Source organism: Chiloscyllium plagiosum, chromosome 29, assembly GCF_004010195.1.
Source record: "Chiloscyllium plagiosum isolate BGI_BamShark_2017 chromosome 29, ASM401019v2, whole genome shotgun sequence".
In the NCBI taxonomy this organism is placed as follows: Eukaryota; Metazoa; Chordata; class Chondrichthyes; order Orectolobiformes; family Hemiscylliidae; genus Chiloscyllium; species Chiloscyllium plagiosum.
The window spans coordinates 7,423,086-7,440,069 of record NC_057738.1 but is presented as its reverse complement, the minus strand read 5'-3'; the positions used below and the strand labels follow the sequence as shown (position 1 = coordinate 7,440,069).

The 16,984-nt window shown below is 43.1% G+C and overlaps 1 protein-coding gene and 1 long non-coding RNA gene across 2 annotated transcripts in view; one reads left to right on the top strand and one right to left on the bottom strand.

Moving 5' to 3' along the window:
* si:dkeyp-120h9.1 (Y+L amino acid transporter 2-like) overlaps positions 1-16,984 on the top strand; it is a 140,494-nt gene that overhangs the window by 5,205 nt on the left and 118,305 nt on the right. The window contains exon 2 of the mRNA XM_043719096.1: positions 8,933-9,085. The gene's annotated coding sequence lies outside the window, so the exon portion shown is untranslated. The remainder of the gene's footprint in view (positions 1-8,932; positions 9,086-16,984) is intronic.
* LOC122564348 overlaps positions 9,099-16,984 on the bottom strand; it is a 46,061-nt gene continuing 38,175 nt past the window's right edge. The window contains exons 2-3 of the long non-coding RNA XR_006315885.1: positions 10,119-10,764; positions 9,099-9,986 (exon numbers count right to left, since the gene is read on the bottom strand). This is a non-coding gene — a long non-coding RNA (uncharacterized LOC122564348). The remainder of the gene's footprint in view (positions 9,987-10,118; positions 10,765-16,984) is intronic.

Below are 16,984 nucleotides of genomic sequence, written 5' to 3'. Positions count from 1 at the left end.
ATTAGGTGTTTAGATAGGGTTGACCATGAGAACCTTTTTCCATGTATGGAGTCAGCTATTACAAGGGGGCAAAGCTTGGAATTGAGGGGGGTTAGGTATAGGACAGATGTTAGGGGTAGGTTCTTTACTCAGCGAGTCGTGAGTTCATGGAATGCCCTGCCAGTAGCAGTGGTGGACTCTCCCTCTTTATGGGCATTTAAATGGGCATTGGATAGGCATATGGAGGATAGTGGGCTAGTGTAGGTTAGGTGGGCTTGGATCGGCGCAACATCGAGGGCCGAAGGGCCTGTACTACGCTGTATTCTTCTATGTTCTATGTTTTCCTTGTCCTCTTTGCCAATGTTATGGTGTTCTTTGGTGAAAAGATTCAGAGACATGGAGTAATAGTGACTGTGTTTTCAATATGTAGTCTTGAGTAAATCTTAACAAAGTATTGAGATGACTGAAGCCAATACTCCAAACCGACCCTTAACAAATATTTTCGTACTTCAGTACAACACAGTATCTCTCTCTTCAACTATTTTTTTCAGACTGAACCTGCCAAAGAATTGAGTATCACGCCCTGGAACTCTTCCTGTCACAGAGTACAAATTCTGTCATTGTAACAGATTTTGTCCCCACCCAAATGTCAGTTCATCTGCAGTTACACCTTCATTTATTCCCCTTTTAACTCAGACTGTGGTACTATTTTTGGTCATCTTTACACCTTCGCATTTCCTAAAATCTAACTGTCAAATTGCCATTGTTCATATTTCACTCAGTACCAATCCCACTTATTTTCTTGTTCTTGTCACGGATTTATAGTGGCTCTCCAAAATCATAAATTTGTTTTGAATATCATAGTTAAAATAGTTCTAATTTCTCTGACTTTTATCATCTGTTGTCCCATATCAGTGATTTGGCAACAAACATCAGGACTCATCTCTTACTGCAGATCATCATATGAAATTTATATTCCCACACTGTTTTTCATTACAACTTGACAACTGAGTAGTTCTCGAAGTGCCTTTTTGTAATAGGTATTCTTCTGAAGAATGGTCACTGGAGTCAAAGCATTAACTTTATTTTCTCTCCATGGATGCTGCTATACCTGCTAAGTTTCTTGGTTTTCGTTTCAGATTTCCAGCATTCAGAATTCTTTTGTTTTATTTATGATAATCTTGCTAGTTTCTTTGCATGTAAAGTCATCAGATAGGTATGAATTTGGATCATGCAGGGAAGGAACATTGTTAAATCTCCTTCAATCAAACTGATTCATGTCAGATCTTTGTCTCTACCAATGTACCTGGAAATCCCTTAATGTGCTGTTTGCTGCTGTGAGAGAGTGTTTCATCATCATCCAAACCTAAACCTTCTCTCGTTTCCACATATGCGCCTAAGCTGACTAATTTAAATTTGAGTTCTGAATTTGTATTTTTTAAGCTTGGTTTCTTTGAAAATTTATTCAAATTTTATGAACCTTAATACATGTGTTCCTACATTTGTAAAGCATATCTATGATTAAGAATGCACACAATCACATATTTACCAAAGACAGTGCTTGCTTGGGTGTAATTTGAACACTTTATTTACATTCTATACTTGTGGGGCCACTGTTTCCTAGTTCTCCTGCAATCACTGTCAAGTCTGCCTGCAATGGGAGTGCTGAGAGTTGAGGGACAGAGGGAACATTGGTGTCATTTTTCATTCCTAGGCCAGCATTTTTTTTAGATTCTTTTAGATGACTTACAGTGCGGAAACAGGCCCTTCGGCCCAACAAGTCCACACCGACCCTTCGAAGAGCAACCCATCCAGACCCATTCCCCTACATTTACCCCTTCACCTAACACCACAGACAATTTAGCATGGCCATTTCACCTGACCTGCACAAGTTTTGGACTGTGGGAGGAAACCCACACAGACACAGACAGATGCCTGAGGTGGGAATTGAATCTGGGTCTTTGGCGCTGTGAGGCCAGAGGCCTTTTATTGCACAACTCTTAATTGCCAGAGACCAGTTAAGATTCCAGTACATTACTGTCATTCTGGAGTCATGTGTAGGCCAGATGAGTGAAGGATGTAAGATTTCCCTTCCTAAAAGGCATAAGTGAATGAAATGGTTGTTTTTTTTTTATCAATTGATAGTTGTTACATTGTTTTCATTAGGCCAGTTTTTTTTAATTCTAAATTGTTACTGAATTAAAATTTCATCACTTGGCGTGGTATGGTTCTGGATTACTAGTCCATTGGCATTGCCTCTGTACCACCAAGTCCCTTCAACTTCTGTTCGAAGGAAAAATTTTGGGAGCATTGGAAAAAGGGTTGGCGTCAAATAGTAAACAGGTCATAGAGGAAGACCACTCCATCTATCAGTTCATGCAGTTGTTCAATCCTGCACACTGGTGGTTTCCTTCTGGCACTCCTGGGCAATATCTGAATTGTTGTGCTGAAAGTCTAGCATTTTTCATTAGTTCTCTGAGCTTGACTCCCAGAAGCCATGGTAATCACTTGGCATTGAGTTTTGAAGAAGGGTCACAGAGTCACAGAGATGTGCAGTATGGAAACAGATTCTTTGGTTCAACTTGTCCATGCTGACCAGTTAACCTAAATGAACCTCGTCCCATTTGCCAGCACTTGGGCCATATCCCTCTAAACCCTTCTTACTCATTTACTCATCCAGGTGCCTTTTAAATCTTTATAATTGTGCCAGACTTCACCACATCCCATACACACACCACCCTCAGCGTGAAAAAGTTGCCCATGAGATCCCTTTTTATATCTTCCCCTTTCACCCTAAACCTATGCCCTCTAGTAGTGGACTCCCCCCCCCCCCCCCCCCCCCCCCCCTTTGTCTATTTATCCGATCCATGTACCTCATGATTTTATAAAACTCTATAAGGTCATCCCTCAGCCTCTGATGCTCATGGGAAAACAGTTTCAGCCTCTCCCTATAGCTCAGTTCCTCTAACTCTGGCAACATCCTTATAAATCTTTTGTGAACCCTTTCAAGTTTCACAACATCTTTCCTATAGCAGGGAGACCAGGATTGCACACAATATTCCAAAAGTGGCCTAACCAAGGCCCTATACAGCTGCAACATGACCTCCCAACTCCGAAACTTGATGCTTTGACCAATAAAGGAAAGCATACCAAACACCACCTTCACTATCTTACCTACCTGTGACTCCACTTTCAAAGTTTTTTTTGTTTTTTCTTAAAACAAGGATCTAAAATTTTAAAATTGATGTGTTGCTTGACGGGGAGCAATTTATGGTGTGTGAGAATGGGTCCAATGTGCAATATGTACACTACTTCAACTGAAATATAGAAAATAGGAGCAAAATCAGACCCATTGAGCCTGTTATTTAGTCCTAATCCTCTGTCTCAACACCACACTGCATTGTGGAGCTTGAAGGCTAACTTGTGGCACTGTAATATATTTGAGGCTGAGAGTTACATGAATGTTTCTAGACATCATCACCCTGATTTGAGGAAATTTAGTCAGGAAAGCCATGGGTGACAATCCTTCAGAAGAAGGAAGGCAGGCAGTCAGTCCCTCGAGGGCATGAACAGTCTTTGTGTTGGAAATTCGTGGGAGTGATGGAGCAGGTAGAGGAAGAACTAATAATCATAGAAGACTCCATAGTGAAGGGTGCATACAGGCATTTCTGCAGTTGCAGATCTGACTCCAGGACAGTATGTTGCCTCACTGGGGATAAAGTCAAGGATATCAATGAAAAGCAGCAGTGCATTCTGGAGAAGAAGCGCAGACAATCTTAGATTGTGGTTCACATTGTTACCAATGACATGGGTAGAAAGAGTGTTGAGGATCTGCAACAAGAATTGAGAAAGCTAGGTAGCAGATTGAGAAGCAGGTGAAAGTTAATGATCTCTGGATTACTTGTGGTGGTGCCATTGTGCTAGTGAGTAAACTAATAGGTGGTGAGAGCAGATAGATGTGTGGCTGTACAGTTGGTGCCAGCATTCTTGACAGCTGAGACTGCCAGTGCTGTTGTTTGGGGTTTAAACTAATTTGGCAGATTAGTGGGACATGGAGTGGAGCAACAGTAAGAGGTGGTGCAGACAAATTTAGAAGAAAGGTCAGTCAGTCTAGTAGGCAGAGATACATAGTTAAGCTAAGACTTGAGGGAGCTCAGCAAGGTTAGATGGCATTTAATTTAATGTAAGAAGCCTTCTGAGTAAAACGTATGAGTTGAGGGTGCTGATTGACACATGTGGATGTGATATGATTGCTATCATGAAGATGTGGTTGAGAGAGAGCCAGGACCGGTAGCTCAACATTCCTGAATTTAGAACCTTCAGGCAAGATATGGAGGGATGTAAAAGAGGAAAAATTGTTCAGCAATATTGATGTGAAAAGGAGGGCCAACATTCTAGAAGGCTTCTCAATTGAGGCCATGTGAGTGGAACAAGAAAGAGGGGGAAATCACATTACTGGGAATACTATAGATCTCCAAACAGTCAGAGTGAAATAAAAGGTCTTATATGTAGGCAAATTTCAAAGTATTGTTTCAGTGTTGGGTAAGAATAGTGGATTTCAACTTCATTATTATTAACTGAGATAGACATAAGTGTAAAAGGCTCAGAGAGGATGGAATTCTTAAAATTTATCCAGGAGAACTTTTTAAGCCAACACAAAGTCCTACAAGACACAGCAGTGCTGGACTTGATTTTGGGGAACAAAACCAGGTATGAGATAGAAGTCTCTGGATCAGTGGTGCTGGAAGAGCACAGCAATTCAGGCAGCATCCAAGGACAGGCAAAATCGACGTTTCGGGCAAAAGCCCTTCATCAGGAATAAAGGCAGAGAGCCTGAAGCGTGGACAGATAAGCTAGAGGAGGGTGGGGGTGGGGATAGAGTGGCATAGAGTACAATAGGTCAGTGGGGAAGGAGATGAAGGTGATAGGTCAGGGAGGAGAGGGTGGAGTGGATAGGTGGAAAAGGAGCTGGGCAGGTCGGACAAGTCCGGACAGGTCAGGGATCGAGTTGCTGGAGGTTAGAAACTAGGATGAGGTGGGGGAAGGGGAAATGAGGAAACTGTTAAAATCCACATTGATGCCCTGGGGTTGAAGTGTTCCGAGGCGGAAGATGAGGCGTTCTTCCTCCAGGCATCTGGTGGTGAGGGAGCAGCGGTGGAGGAGGCCCAGCACCTCCATACCCTGGGCAGAGTGGGAGGGGGAGTTGAAATGTGACAGGAATGGTTGTTGCAGGTTCCAGGATTTAGATGTTTCAGTAAGAAGAGAAAACATGGCAAAAGAGGGGGAGGTGTGGCATTATTAGTCGAGGACAGTATTACAGTGGCAGAAAGGATATTTGAGGACTCGTCTATTGAGGTAGTATGGGCTGAAGTTAGAAACAGGAAAGAAGAGGTCACCCTGTAGGGAGTTTTCTATAGGCCTCCGAATACTTCCAGAGATGTAGAGGAAAGAATAGCAAAGATAATTCTGGATAGGAGCGAGAGTAACAGGATAGTTGTTATGGAGGTCTTTAACTTTCCAAATATTGACTGGAAATACTATAGTCCGAGTACTTTAGATGGGTCAGCTTTTGTCTAATGTGTGCAACATAGTTTCCTGCCGCATTATGTAGGCAAGAGACCTACACGATATTTATATGGTGCTGGAAAAGCACAGCAGGTCAAGCAGCATCCTCGGAGAAGGAAAATCAACATTCCAGGCAAAAACCCTTCATCAGGAATGAGGCTGAGAGCCTCAGGAGTGGAGAGATAAATGGGAGGGGGTGGGGCTGGGGGAAGGCAGCTGGAGGGTAATAGGTGCATGGAGGTGGGGGTAAAGTTAATATGTCAGAGGGGAGGGTGGTGTAGATAGGTGGGAAGGATGATGGACAGATGGGACAGGTCATGGGGACGGTCTAAAGCTGGAAGGTTGGAACTGGGATAAGGTGGGGGGAGGGGGAATGAGGAAACTGGTGAAATCCACATTGATGCTGTGGGGTTGAGGGTCCCTAGGCAGAAGATGAGGCTTTCTTCCTCCAGGCACGGGGTGGTTAGCGAGTAGAGATGGAGGAGCCCAGGACCTGCATGTCCTTGGCGGATTGGGAGGGGGAGTTGAAGTGGTCAGTTACAGGGCGGTGGGGTTGGTTGGTGCTGGTGTCCTGGAGATGTTCTCTGAAGCACTCTGCAAGTAGGAGTCCTGTCTCCCCAATGTCGAGGAGACCACATCAGGAACAACAGATACAGTAAATGACATATATGGAAGTGCAGGTAAAACCCTGATGGATGTGGAAGGCTCCTTTGGGGCCTTGGACAGAGGTGAGGGGTGAAGTTTGTGCGCAGGTTTTGCAATTCCTGCAGTGGCAGGGGGAGGTGGTTTGGTGGGAGTGATGGACCTGACAAGGGAGTCGCAGAGGTAATAGTCTTTACGGAAATCGGATAGGGGTGGGGATGGAAATATATGTCTGGTGATGGGGTCCTGTTGTTGGTGGCGGAAATGGCAGAGGATGATGCAATGTATACAGAGGTTGGTGGGGTGCAAGGTGCACCGGGGGGCGGGGGTTCTGTCCTTGTTGTAGTTGGAGGAGTGGGGTTCGAGGTGTGGGAAGTGGATGAGATGCGCTGCAGGGTATCATCAACCATGTGGGAGGGAAAATTGCAGTCTTTAAAGAAGGAGACCATCTGGTGTGTTCTGTGGTGGAACTGGTTCTCCTGGGAGCAGATGCGGTGGAGGTGGAGGAATTGGGAATAAGGGATAGCATTTTTACCGGAGGTAGGGTGGGAGGAGGTGTAGTCCAGGTAGCTGTGGGAGTCACTGGGTTTGTGGAAGATGCCAGTGTTGAGTCGGTCACCATTGATGGAGATGGAGAGGTCCAGAAAGGGGAGGGAGGTTTCAAGATGGTCCAGGTGAACCTAAGGTCGGGTTGGAATGTGTTGGTGAAGTTAATGAACTGTTCAACCTCCTCATGGGAGCCCGAGGTGGCGCCGAAACAGTCATCAATGTAGCGGAGGAAAAGGTGGGGAATGGTGCCGGTGTAACTGCGGAAGATGGACTCTTCAACGTAACTGACAAAGAGGCAGGCATAGTTGGGGCCCATGCGGGTGCTCATGGCTACCCTTTTGGTCTGGAGGAAGTGGGAGGATTCTGATCGAGTCTGCTCTGCCATTCAATCATGGCTGATAAGTTTCTCAACCCCATTCTCCTGCTTTCTTCCTGTAATCTTGATCCCCTTGATATTCAAGAATCTATCTAACTCAGTCTTAAATATACTCAACGACCTGGCCTCCACAGCCTTCTGTGGCAATGAATTCCATAGATTCACCACTCTCTGGCTGAAGAAGTTTCTCCTTATCTCCATTCTAAAAGGTCTTGTTTTACTCTAAGGCTATGCCCTTGGGTCCTAGTTTCTCCTACCAATGGAAACATGTTCCCCCAAGATTCAAACCACTACAAATGCCGGAGGAAAGATCACAGAAGCGCTTCACAGGAGGCTCCCAAGCACTGAGGATGTCACCTAGACAGGGGACGAAACATCTGCAACACAAATTCCCAGCTCAGCGAACAGAACCACAACAACAAGCACCTGAGCTACAAATCTTTTCAGAGACTTTGAGTAGAGTAAGAAGTTTGCAGTGTCACCAAGTGTGGCACTGATACTTAAGTATTTGGTGTAAAATAGACAAAATAATAAGTAAAAAGTCACGCATAAGAATGAAAGAAAATTTTAAAAAACTCAATTTACAGTCCTTCCACCCCAGCCCATAGCAGCAACTTGCCTCCAGACTGCACTGGGCCCAATCTCTAGACCTCGTTGGGTTTCCAAAGCTCATGCTTTGCCTCCAGTCTGCAAAGGGCCTCTCCTCCCTGCGACATCTGAGTCAGTTTAAAATGTTAAGAAGTTAAAAGTTTTAAAAGAAACACAAACAAAAAAAAATGGAGTGGATGAGCTCTGGCACAGGAGCCCATTCTGCCACATGTTGGCCCAGGAATGATATATTCCTGAAGAAGGGCTCATGCCCGAAACATCGATTCTTCTGCTCCTTGGATGCTGCCTGACCTGCTGCGCTTTTCCAGAAACACCTTTTCAGCTCCGGAATGATATATCCCAGGCTGCAGTGAGGGGCAATAGAGAAATTTGCAGGGACCATAACATTTAATTTTCAAATTTCTCTGAACACAGCAGAAGTAGCAAAGAACTGGAAGACAGCTAATGTGGTACCGTTTGCTCAAGAAGAGTATTAGGAAACACCAAGGCACTATGGTCAGTGTGTCAAATATCTGAGGCAGGGAAATTATTGGAAAAAATTCTCAGAATAACTCCACAAGCGATGACTAATCATGGGCAATCAGCATGGCTTTGTTGGGGGAATCATGTCTGACAGGTTTGTTTGAGGTTTTTGTGAAGGCGACTAGATGTCTTGATGATGGGAACACAGTGGTTGTTGTATACATGGACTTCAGTAAGGCATTTTATGACGCCTTGCATGGGAGACTGGTCAGGAAGGCAAGAGTCAGAGCAGTTTGGTAAATTGGATCTGAAATTGGTTTGCACCATATTGCTCAAAGGTTGTTTTTGTGCTTTCAATGCCTGTCAGCAGTGGCATAGTAAAGGGTTTAATGCTGTGTCTTTTGTTGTTCGCTGTGTCCATTAATGATTTACACTTGAATGTACGATGCTTGATCAGTAAGTTTGCAAACGACACACAAATTGGTGGTATGGTAAATAGCAAGGAGGAAAGCCTCTGAGTACCTGACAAGATAGGTGGGCTGATGAGATGGGCAGACCAATGGCAAATGGCATTTAATCCTGAAAAATATTGATACTGCAACCAGTTTATTACTCATAAAATGTATTTGTTCAGATGCTCCTACTATTTGAGACAAACAAAGAACTGTGGTTCAAATTTTAGTTTTATTAAAACATTTGCAAGTTAAGCAAACTACTCTTATACAAGTTAAGTTAATTTTTCCCTACTAGCCTGACTGCTGAAAAACACACGTACTACCTGCTCTGGTGAACTTCATTGAGCTGCTTCATCCAGTTCACTGAGCACGTCGAGAGGGCAGTCGAGTCATCTTCGAACAACAGTGGGTCACACGCGGCGTGTTCGCTGGCCAGGTCGTTTGCCAGGTATCATTTCTTATCTCCCCTTTTCTCAGCCCTTCTAGAATGTACTCTGACTTTAGCTCGGGCAGGGTCACAGTGTCCAATGAAGTTAGGTCAGGTCATTGTTGGTTTACCCATCCCCTTTACAAGACATGATTACTCCATGATGCCAAGGGGTCTGGTCAAAACCAGGAAATGCAGAGGACCCTCGATTATCCGAACAAAATACTCCCCGCCTGTGCGATTCAGAAAATCGAAGTTCCTCTGTACACAAACACAATGTATCTCCCTTTTGTTCTGGCTGAGTACCTCTTCATGGGTTTCAGATCATCATGACTCTCCCATTGTTCAAACGCAATGTAGATCTGAGCTGATCATTGTTGGCTTTTGGCCTCTTTGCATTCGTTAGGCCATGCTTTCAATTTTATGTTGGGCCCAGTTGCTTACACTGTTGGCCACAAAAGTATGAGGTGATACGTTTTGGGAGGACTAACAAGAAAAGGAAGTACACCATGAATGGTAGGAACTTAGGGGATATTGAAGATCAAAGAGTCCTTGGAGCTTATTCTTACAGATTCTTGAAGACAACTGGAGAGATGTACAAGGTGGTTAAAGAAGACATTTGGGTTATTTGCCTAGTGAATACATGGCTAGTCAACACCAGTTCTCCTTGTATGGCAAATCTCTCTTCCCGGGATTTGGCAGACTGTACCTTCCTTGAAAAGCATTGTTGAACCTTGGGGAGCACTCGCTGTCTTTTCTGGGACATAGCAAGTAATGGTGAATAAACATTGTGAGGTTCACAGATCTTTTTGGGATCCAGGCAGTGACAGATGCAAAGGTGAGCAGGGAGGGCAACAGCACTCTTGAGGATTACACACAACTAACAAGTAACAATTGCTATAGGATGATAGGAAGGGGATACCTGAAGAAGGGCTTATGCCCGAAACGTCAATTTTCCTGTTCCCTGGATGCTGCCTGACCTGCGCTTTTCCAGCAACACATTTTCAGCTCTGATCTCCAGCATCTGCAGACCCCACTTTCTCCTCAAAGATACCTACCGAAATGCAGCCTGACCCCAGGAGATAATGTTAGGGTCAGCAAATTCCTGCACTTGCCCACCATGCCAATGCCCTTGTCTTTGCTAACTAATTGACTGGGCACCATGTGATTGTGCACAGTCAGCCACTTGCACAGATACATGTGTGGCCCATGTTCTTGCAAGAACCCTCAACACAAGAGTAAGATTTCATCCATTGAGAACGATGCAACTAATTCAGTGAAATCAGACAAAACAGACCCTCACACTTCGAAGACTCGGAGTTCCATCATGTTAATTAGAACACTTCCATGCTTAGGTCTATAAAGGACAGCTCTACTATAAATGGCAACAAAAATCCAGTAGTATACTTGAACGGGGATACACACAGTTTTACTGAAGTTCTCTGCAGTAACTAGCGTACATCACAGGGAGTTCCTCATGCTCTTAAGTTTTTCAAAGAGTTGGAAGTATTCAGAAAGCAATATTTTGTGTGCAGGCTGTTGACAGTATCAATCCCAGATCTCCTGCCGTGCGTGTGCTTGAGGGAGCGTTCTGGTTGGCCCATTATTCCTCCGTTCCCAGCTCCTGTTGCTGCTTTTCACTGATGTTCCTTTCTCAAAGTTTAGGCCTCCTGAAGTCTCCTCAATGCACCTGTTAGTACCTATTACAGATGGGGGGAACAACATAGGGAGGTGAGAATCCTAACTTCATAGAAATCTTTGGCTTTATAGCTCCTCATGAACACTTAAGAAAATAGAGTATGACAACCATAAATTGCAACACTCTCATTGTAACAAGTTTGGCTTAATAATATGTAATACATATGCTGTAATGATTAGATCCCTTACAGTGTCGAAACAGGCCCTTCAGCCCAACCAGTCCACACCAACCCTCCAAAGAGTAACCCATCCAGACCCATTTCCCTCTGACTAATGCACCTAACACTTTGGGCAATTTAACATGGTCAATTCACCTAACCTGCACATCTTTGGACTGTGGGAGGAAAGAGCTGAAAATGTGTTGCTGGAAAAGCGCAGCAGGTCAGGCAGCATCATCGAGTAGGAGAATCGACGTTTCGGGCATGAGCCTTTCTTCAGGAATGAGGAAGGTGTGCTAAGCAGGCTAAGATAAAAGGTAGGGAGGAGGGACTTGGAGGAGGGGGCGTTGGAAATGCGATAGGTGGAAGGAGGTTAGGGTTGGTTGGTCCGGGTGTCTCAGAGGTGTTCTCTGAAACATTCCGCAAGTAGGCGGAAACTGTGGGAGGAAACCGGAGCATCCGGAGGAAACCCACGCAGACACGGAGAATGTGCAAACTCCACACAGTCAGTCGCCTGAGGCTGGAACTGAACCTGGGACCCTGGTGCTGTGAGGTAGCAGTGCTAACCACGGTGCCGCCCCTTGTTTATAATATGTTCTTAACATTTTTCCATCTTCAGCTAACTGGCTTTTCTTTTGGTCATGTTTCTTTGTTGAGTTAAGTGTTACACTGGACATTTCTAGAACCCAAGAGTTCTTGGTAGATTATTAGCACTGCATCCGCTATCTCAGCAGCTATTTCCTTTAATATCCGAGGATGCGTCCCATCAGGCCCAGGAAACTTGTTGGTCTTTAGCCCCATTAGCTCCTGAGTAATTTTTTTTTCACTAGTGATAGCTATTATATTTATTTCCTATTTTTCCACATGCCCACCCCCCTCACCCCACCCCAAATGCCAAACATGTGGCCTGTAAGCTTCTACTGCCCTTGTCCCTTAGGAACAGCACAACCTTTAAGATCCTCCCCACGACATTCACAATCCTGACCTGAGATCTTATTGCCTTCCTTCTAAGATGTTGGGTAAGAATCTTGGAAGTTGCTACACCATAACGACTGCAGAGTTCAATAAGGCAGTTCACTAACAACTTCTCACGAGCCATTAGGGATGGGCAGTAAATGCTGACCTAGTGAAACCTGCACACGGTGAATGAATATTTAATAACCTGCTTCACAGTGGAGCAGATCTGCACCTCGGACCTTCAGTTAATGGGACATAAGCTCTGAAACTGGAGCTCTTGGGTGATGAAAGTGGGGGTCCTGATGTGGAAGCATTGGTGCAACTGTCAAGACCATTGTCTTTACTCCTGTCGCATCCACAACGTCCTGGCTTGACTGTTGTCATTTCCTCGCCTCACAGGGAGCGTGCATGTGGTGGATGTTTTTGCATGGACAAGGATTGGCAAGGGGTGAGTCTGGGAGCAGCAGAACTGTCAGCAGGAGAGTCAGCAGCAAGAGGGTTGGTTAGGAACTGCTTAGGCTGCTCTAATATGGCACAAATCAGTCATGTAGCCTGATGACATACCTGTGCAAAACAACTTCAAACTGAATCTTGGAATTGTAAACAAGATTGCAGGTTGCAATTGAATGACATTGAAGTAAAGCAAATTAGAGCACAGCAATGTTAAACAAGAATTTGCTGTATTACCTATAGGCTCAGATAAGCGCTGCATTTACCACTTCACAGCTGCTACCCCAGGGACCCAATACATAACTGTGTACAATTTTACATTCTTACCTATTTCTCTAATTGCCACTATCTGCTCATCTCCTCGTAGTATTCCAGTCCTATCATTGAAGGGAATTGGTTTCACGCTTCATGATTAAGGCTACTGCTCCCCTGTATCATTTTCATTACCTTTCATGTACATGTTATAAATTGACAAATTTAGTTCCCAATTTTGACTATCTTTTGCCATGTCTCTCTAATATCTACTATGTCAGATTCTTCATATTGAATTTGTGTCTGCAATTCCTTTAATTTATTCCATATCTTTTGTGTTTGTATGAAAACACTCTGACCTGAGATAAAAACACACTCTGACTTGTCTTTCAGCTGTCACATGACAGTCCCTTCATTCTTGGAAATCTGTTGCATACGCTTAGGTTGCATTTTCCCTTAGTCATGGAAAGATATATTTATCTAAGACCAGAACAGTACTCAATGTTCCTAAGTGTAACTTCACCATGGCTGTGTATAATTGCAGTAAGACTTCTTTGCTATTAGCCTTTATTTTGACAGATTAGAGTATAATGTATCGTTTGTTTTCCTAACTGAGTGCTAAACCTCTGATTTCTGTATAAGGAAATCTAGGCCCTCTGACAGCCAGCATTGCTTTGTGTTCACTGTTTAAATAATTTTATTTCTGTTTTTCCTACTAAGTGGAAAACTTGATTCTTCTGCACATTACATTCCAAATTCCAACTTCTTGCTCAATCTCTGCCTGTATCCTTTCATAGGTTTTGTGTTTTCCTTATTGCTTCCTTTCCAACCTGACTTTGTCAACTGTACTCAGTTCCTTCATCTAACCCATTGAAGTTTGTTAGTCTTATTAATTTCTTAACTGTATGTAAATAATAGCCATTAACTATGGGATTCACTTCTTGTTCCGATGAGAAGAATCAGACTGGAATTGAGGCAGTTGGGTTTGGAGGTGGAGGTAATATAAGTAAACATTGTGTAAGATTGGCTTTATGTCTAACCTCCACCCACAGACTTTGGGAAACTAAACATCATAGCAGATGATGGTAGTGTTAAAAATAAAAGTAAAGGGTGGAAACTAAGAATTAGCATTTTTACCTTAAATCTAAAACAGTAGTGGTTATTGAGGAAACTATTAGCAAATTTTCAGTGTGAATTGAGTTGTGATTACCCTGCAGTATTTTCAGGCGGTGAACCATGTATCCATTTTAGTTGTAGTGTGTTTTGACTCTACAAAAAGAGAAACCAGGGAGGACCTTCATGTTTACTGCTTTTACATCTTCTGTGAAGCGACAGTGATTGTTTGTATCATCTTAGAGTTTCTGGGTGATGTCTACAAGAAAGATGATTTGTTAAATGCTTGCGTGATACTATCAGAATTTGACAGATTTCAGGTCACAGATGGACATTCCAGGTGCGATTGATCATGGATTCAATAGATTTTCAACCACTTATACATAGTTCAGTTTTGTGATCCCTAGTTTGGTACTTGTGTGACAAGGTGTCTCAAATGCAGAGTACTGATTCTAATTGGTGTATGGTACTCAAGAGTGGGAGACACAGTTGGGTCAGGTGTCTCTGTATTTAAAAATAATAATATCCCTCAGCCTTCATTGCTCGGGTAAGACTTTTCATGGCAATACAAACAATAGAGGACTCAATCACAAGTTTGAATTAATTCACATTCTCAATGCAAGTTGTAAATGAGAAGTCTATTTTTCATTTAATTAACTTGTTAATTGTTTTTTGGTAGACAAATTGTTGGGATTGTACTTTGGATTCTCTTGCCTTCCAGTAAATGAGAACGGGTTGAAAGTCTGATTTGTGGGGTTAGGTGATACATGTTTGTGAATAAAACTGTATTCAAGTACTCCAATCGTCACTGCACTTCTTGGTCCAGAGAAAGGACCCAGTACTTAGCCTCATGGTGTCATCCTGTTCACCTCTTTTTTTCCCCCCCCCCCCCCAACCTCAGTCAAAGCAAAACACTCAGACCTGTATAAAGGAGAGGTGTTTCCTTTGTTCAGGGTCTCACTTTGACTCAACCTCGCATGTCTGCGATGGGGGTCAAAGGGGGTCACCTAGCTTGTGCAAGCTTTAATGAACTTTCACTGTTTGCAGAAGTGGTTTTATCTCCTTCATCTGTATTCCGGGCTCTGGAGGGAGAGAGCCCGTTTACCCATGTGCACAGAACAGGAGTTCTCTGGAAGACCAGTTTCTCAATGAATTATATAGTCATGTTACAGAGAGGAGCATCCAGATAAGGCCACATACATATTGATTGGGTGACCGTTACAATCAGAGAATGTCAGTAGTAAAGATCAAACCATCTGCTGGCTTAATCTATAACTGGTTCACATAATGAATACTTTTCACCTTGTTAACGGAGGTTACATACTGACTGCTGTCTCATCTTGTTAAATGGCTCTACATAATGACTACTTTTCCACCTTGTTAACCCATTACCCTTGCCTCCAGCACCCCATTGTTAACTGTAAGTTCTTATCTGATCTCAGTCTTGCTCAGCTGAACCTCTTGTTTCACAAAACTCAGCTGTTTCCTTGCCTGCTTTATACCCTGTACACATTCTCAATGGTATCCCACTCATTATAATGTGAAATTATTTTTACATTCTTACTCCTGGTTTTATATACATTAACCAGTCTTCAGCTGAGCCCTGATTTTGTCTAAGAAACTGTAGTGTGGATATATATTGTGCTTTTAGAAAGTCACACTTTGTCCACTGGTTCCCCCTTAACCACCCCACTAGCTACAACTGTTAACAAACTGAACAATTTAGTTTAAAGCATGATATTTCTTCCATAAATTTGTGCTCACTCTGTCCAGTCATATCACAAGCACATAATAGACCATGCCATGATTCTAACATTTTTCCCTATGGCTATTATCAGGATAATTTTCCTGCATTCCCTGTTTTGTGTCTCCCTTTATTTTTGAATACTGTCATTGCATTTGCTGCCTACAGATCACAGGAACCATTCTGGAGTTGTTAGGTTCTTTTCCTGAGGTTTCTCACACGTGATGCAATTAGCACACACCAACTTCTGCAAACAGTGAAAGTTCATTAAAGCTTGCACAAGCTAGGTGACCCCCTTTGACCCCCATCGCAGACATGCGAGGTTGAGTCAAAGTGAGACCCTGAACAAAGGAAACACCTCTCCTTTATACAGGTCTGTTGCAATGCTTATAGATGCTCTGGCCGCTCCCCCACAGTCACATGCCACTCAAGACAACCCCCTGTCACTCAGTCACATGTTACTCCAGGTACAATGGCAGGATGAGATCATCGGAGATAATGCAAATATTAATGCCCTAATCCTGGGGAGTCTGGACTGAGTGATTCCCCAAGACAATGCAGGTGTGAGATGTCCTAGCTTCAGGGGATGGCTAGAAAGCATTTCTGAAGAGATAGTTTAAGTTAATAATATTTGGGGACTAGTAGCAAATGACTGTCTAATTAGGGTGGGAGTGATTCACACTCTTGCCTGTCGACCCCACCCACTTCTAGAATGTTCTCTTAGTGCAGTTTAACTCTTTAATATTACATCAATGTCCAGTGAGAGATTCCTATTTAATTTTAACATTACAGAGTCCAGGAAAATCTGAAGGTTCAAAATCAATGCATCCATTATCTCTGTAGTCACTTACTTTAAACAGAAATGGCAGTGGGAACACAGTGAGGGGAGCAGTGGGATAACATCAGCAGCAGAGTGGATAAAAGTAGCACAGAGACAGGAGAACGTGGATCCATTTGGACAGCCCCAGTGGTGACAGAGCTGAACGTCACAAAGCTATCGTAGTTTAGATCAGAGTGATGCTGGAAAAGTATTTAAAGCTATTTAATAATTAGCAGGTTCGGGTGAATTTCTGCTTGCGTTCAGTCTTAAATCAATGTACAATTAGTTTTGCTTCAATGAAAATATGGTATTGACCTGCAAAAAATCATAACCAAAGTGATTACCATTCAAAGAAATCCAACAGGCAATGGTCTAATCTAAGATAGAATTATTGTTAATAAGAGGTCAGAATATAAGTGAATGCAATTAAATTTGATAGCTTTGAGCTAAGAACATCATTAATCTTAATTGGCTGTATTGAAGTCCAAACTTGCTGTATATAATTTAGGAATTAGACTGAACAAATGTATGCTGACAGGTGTGAGAAATTCATGCTTTCCGTACCATGGTGATTGTTACTTTTGCTCTCTCTGATTGCTAAAATGGCAGCTATCCAAAACCTTCTATGTTTGGGTGACTATTGAAAGACTTTAGAAAGCCAAAAATGACATGCACGTTGCAGGCTTTCAGATGCATGCACTCGACATAAGACCACTAACTCTATCACA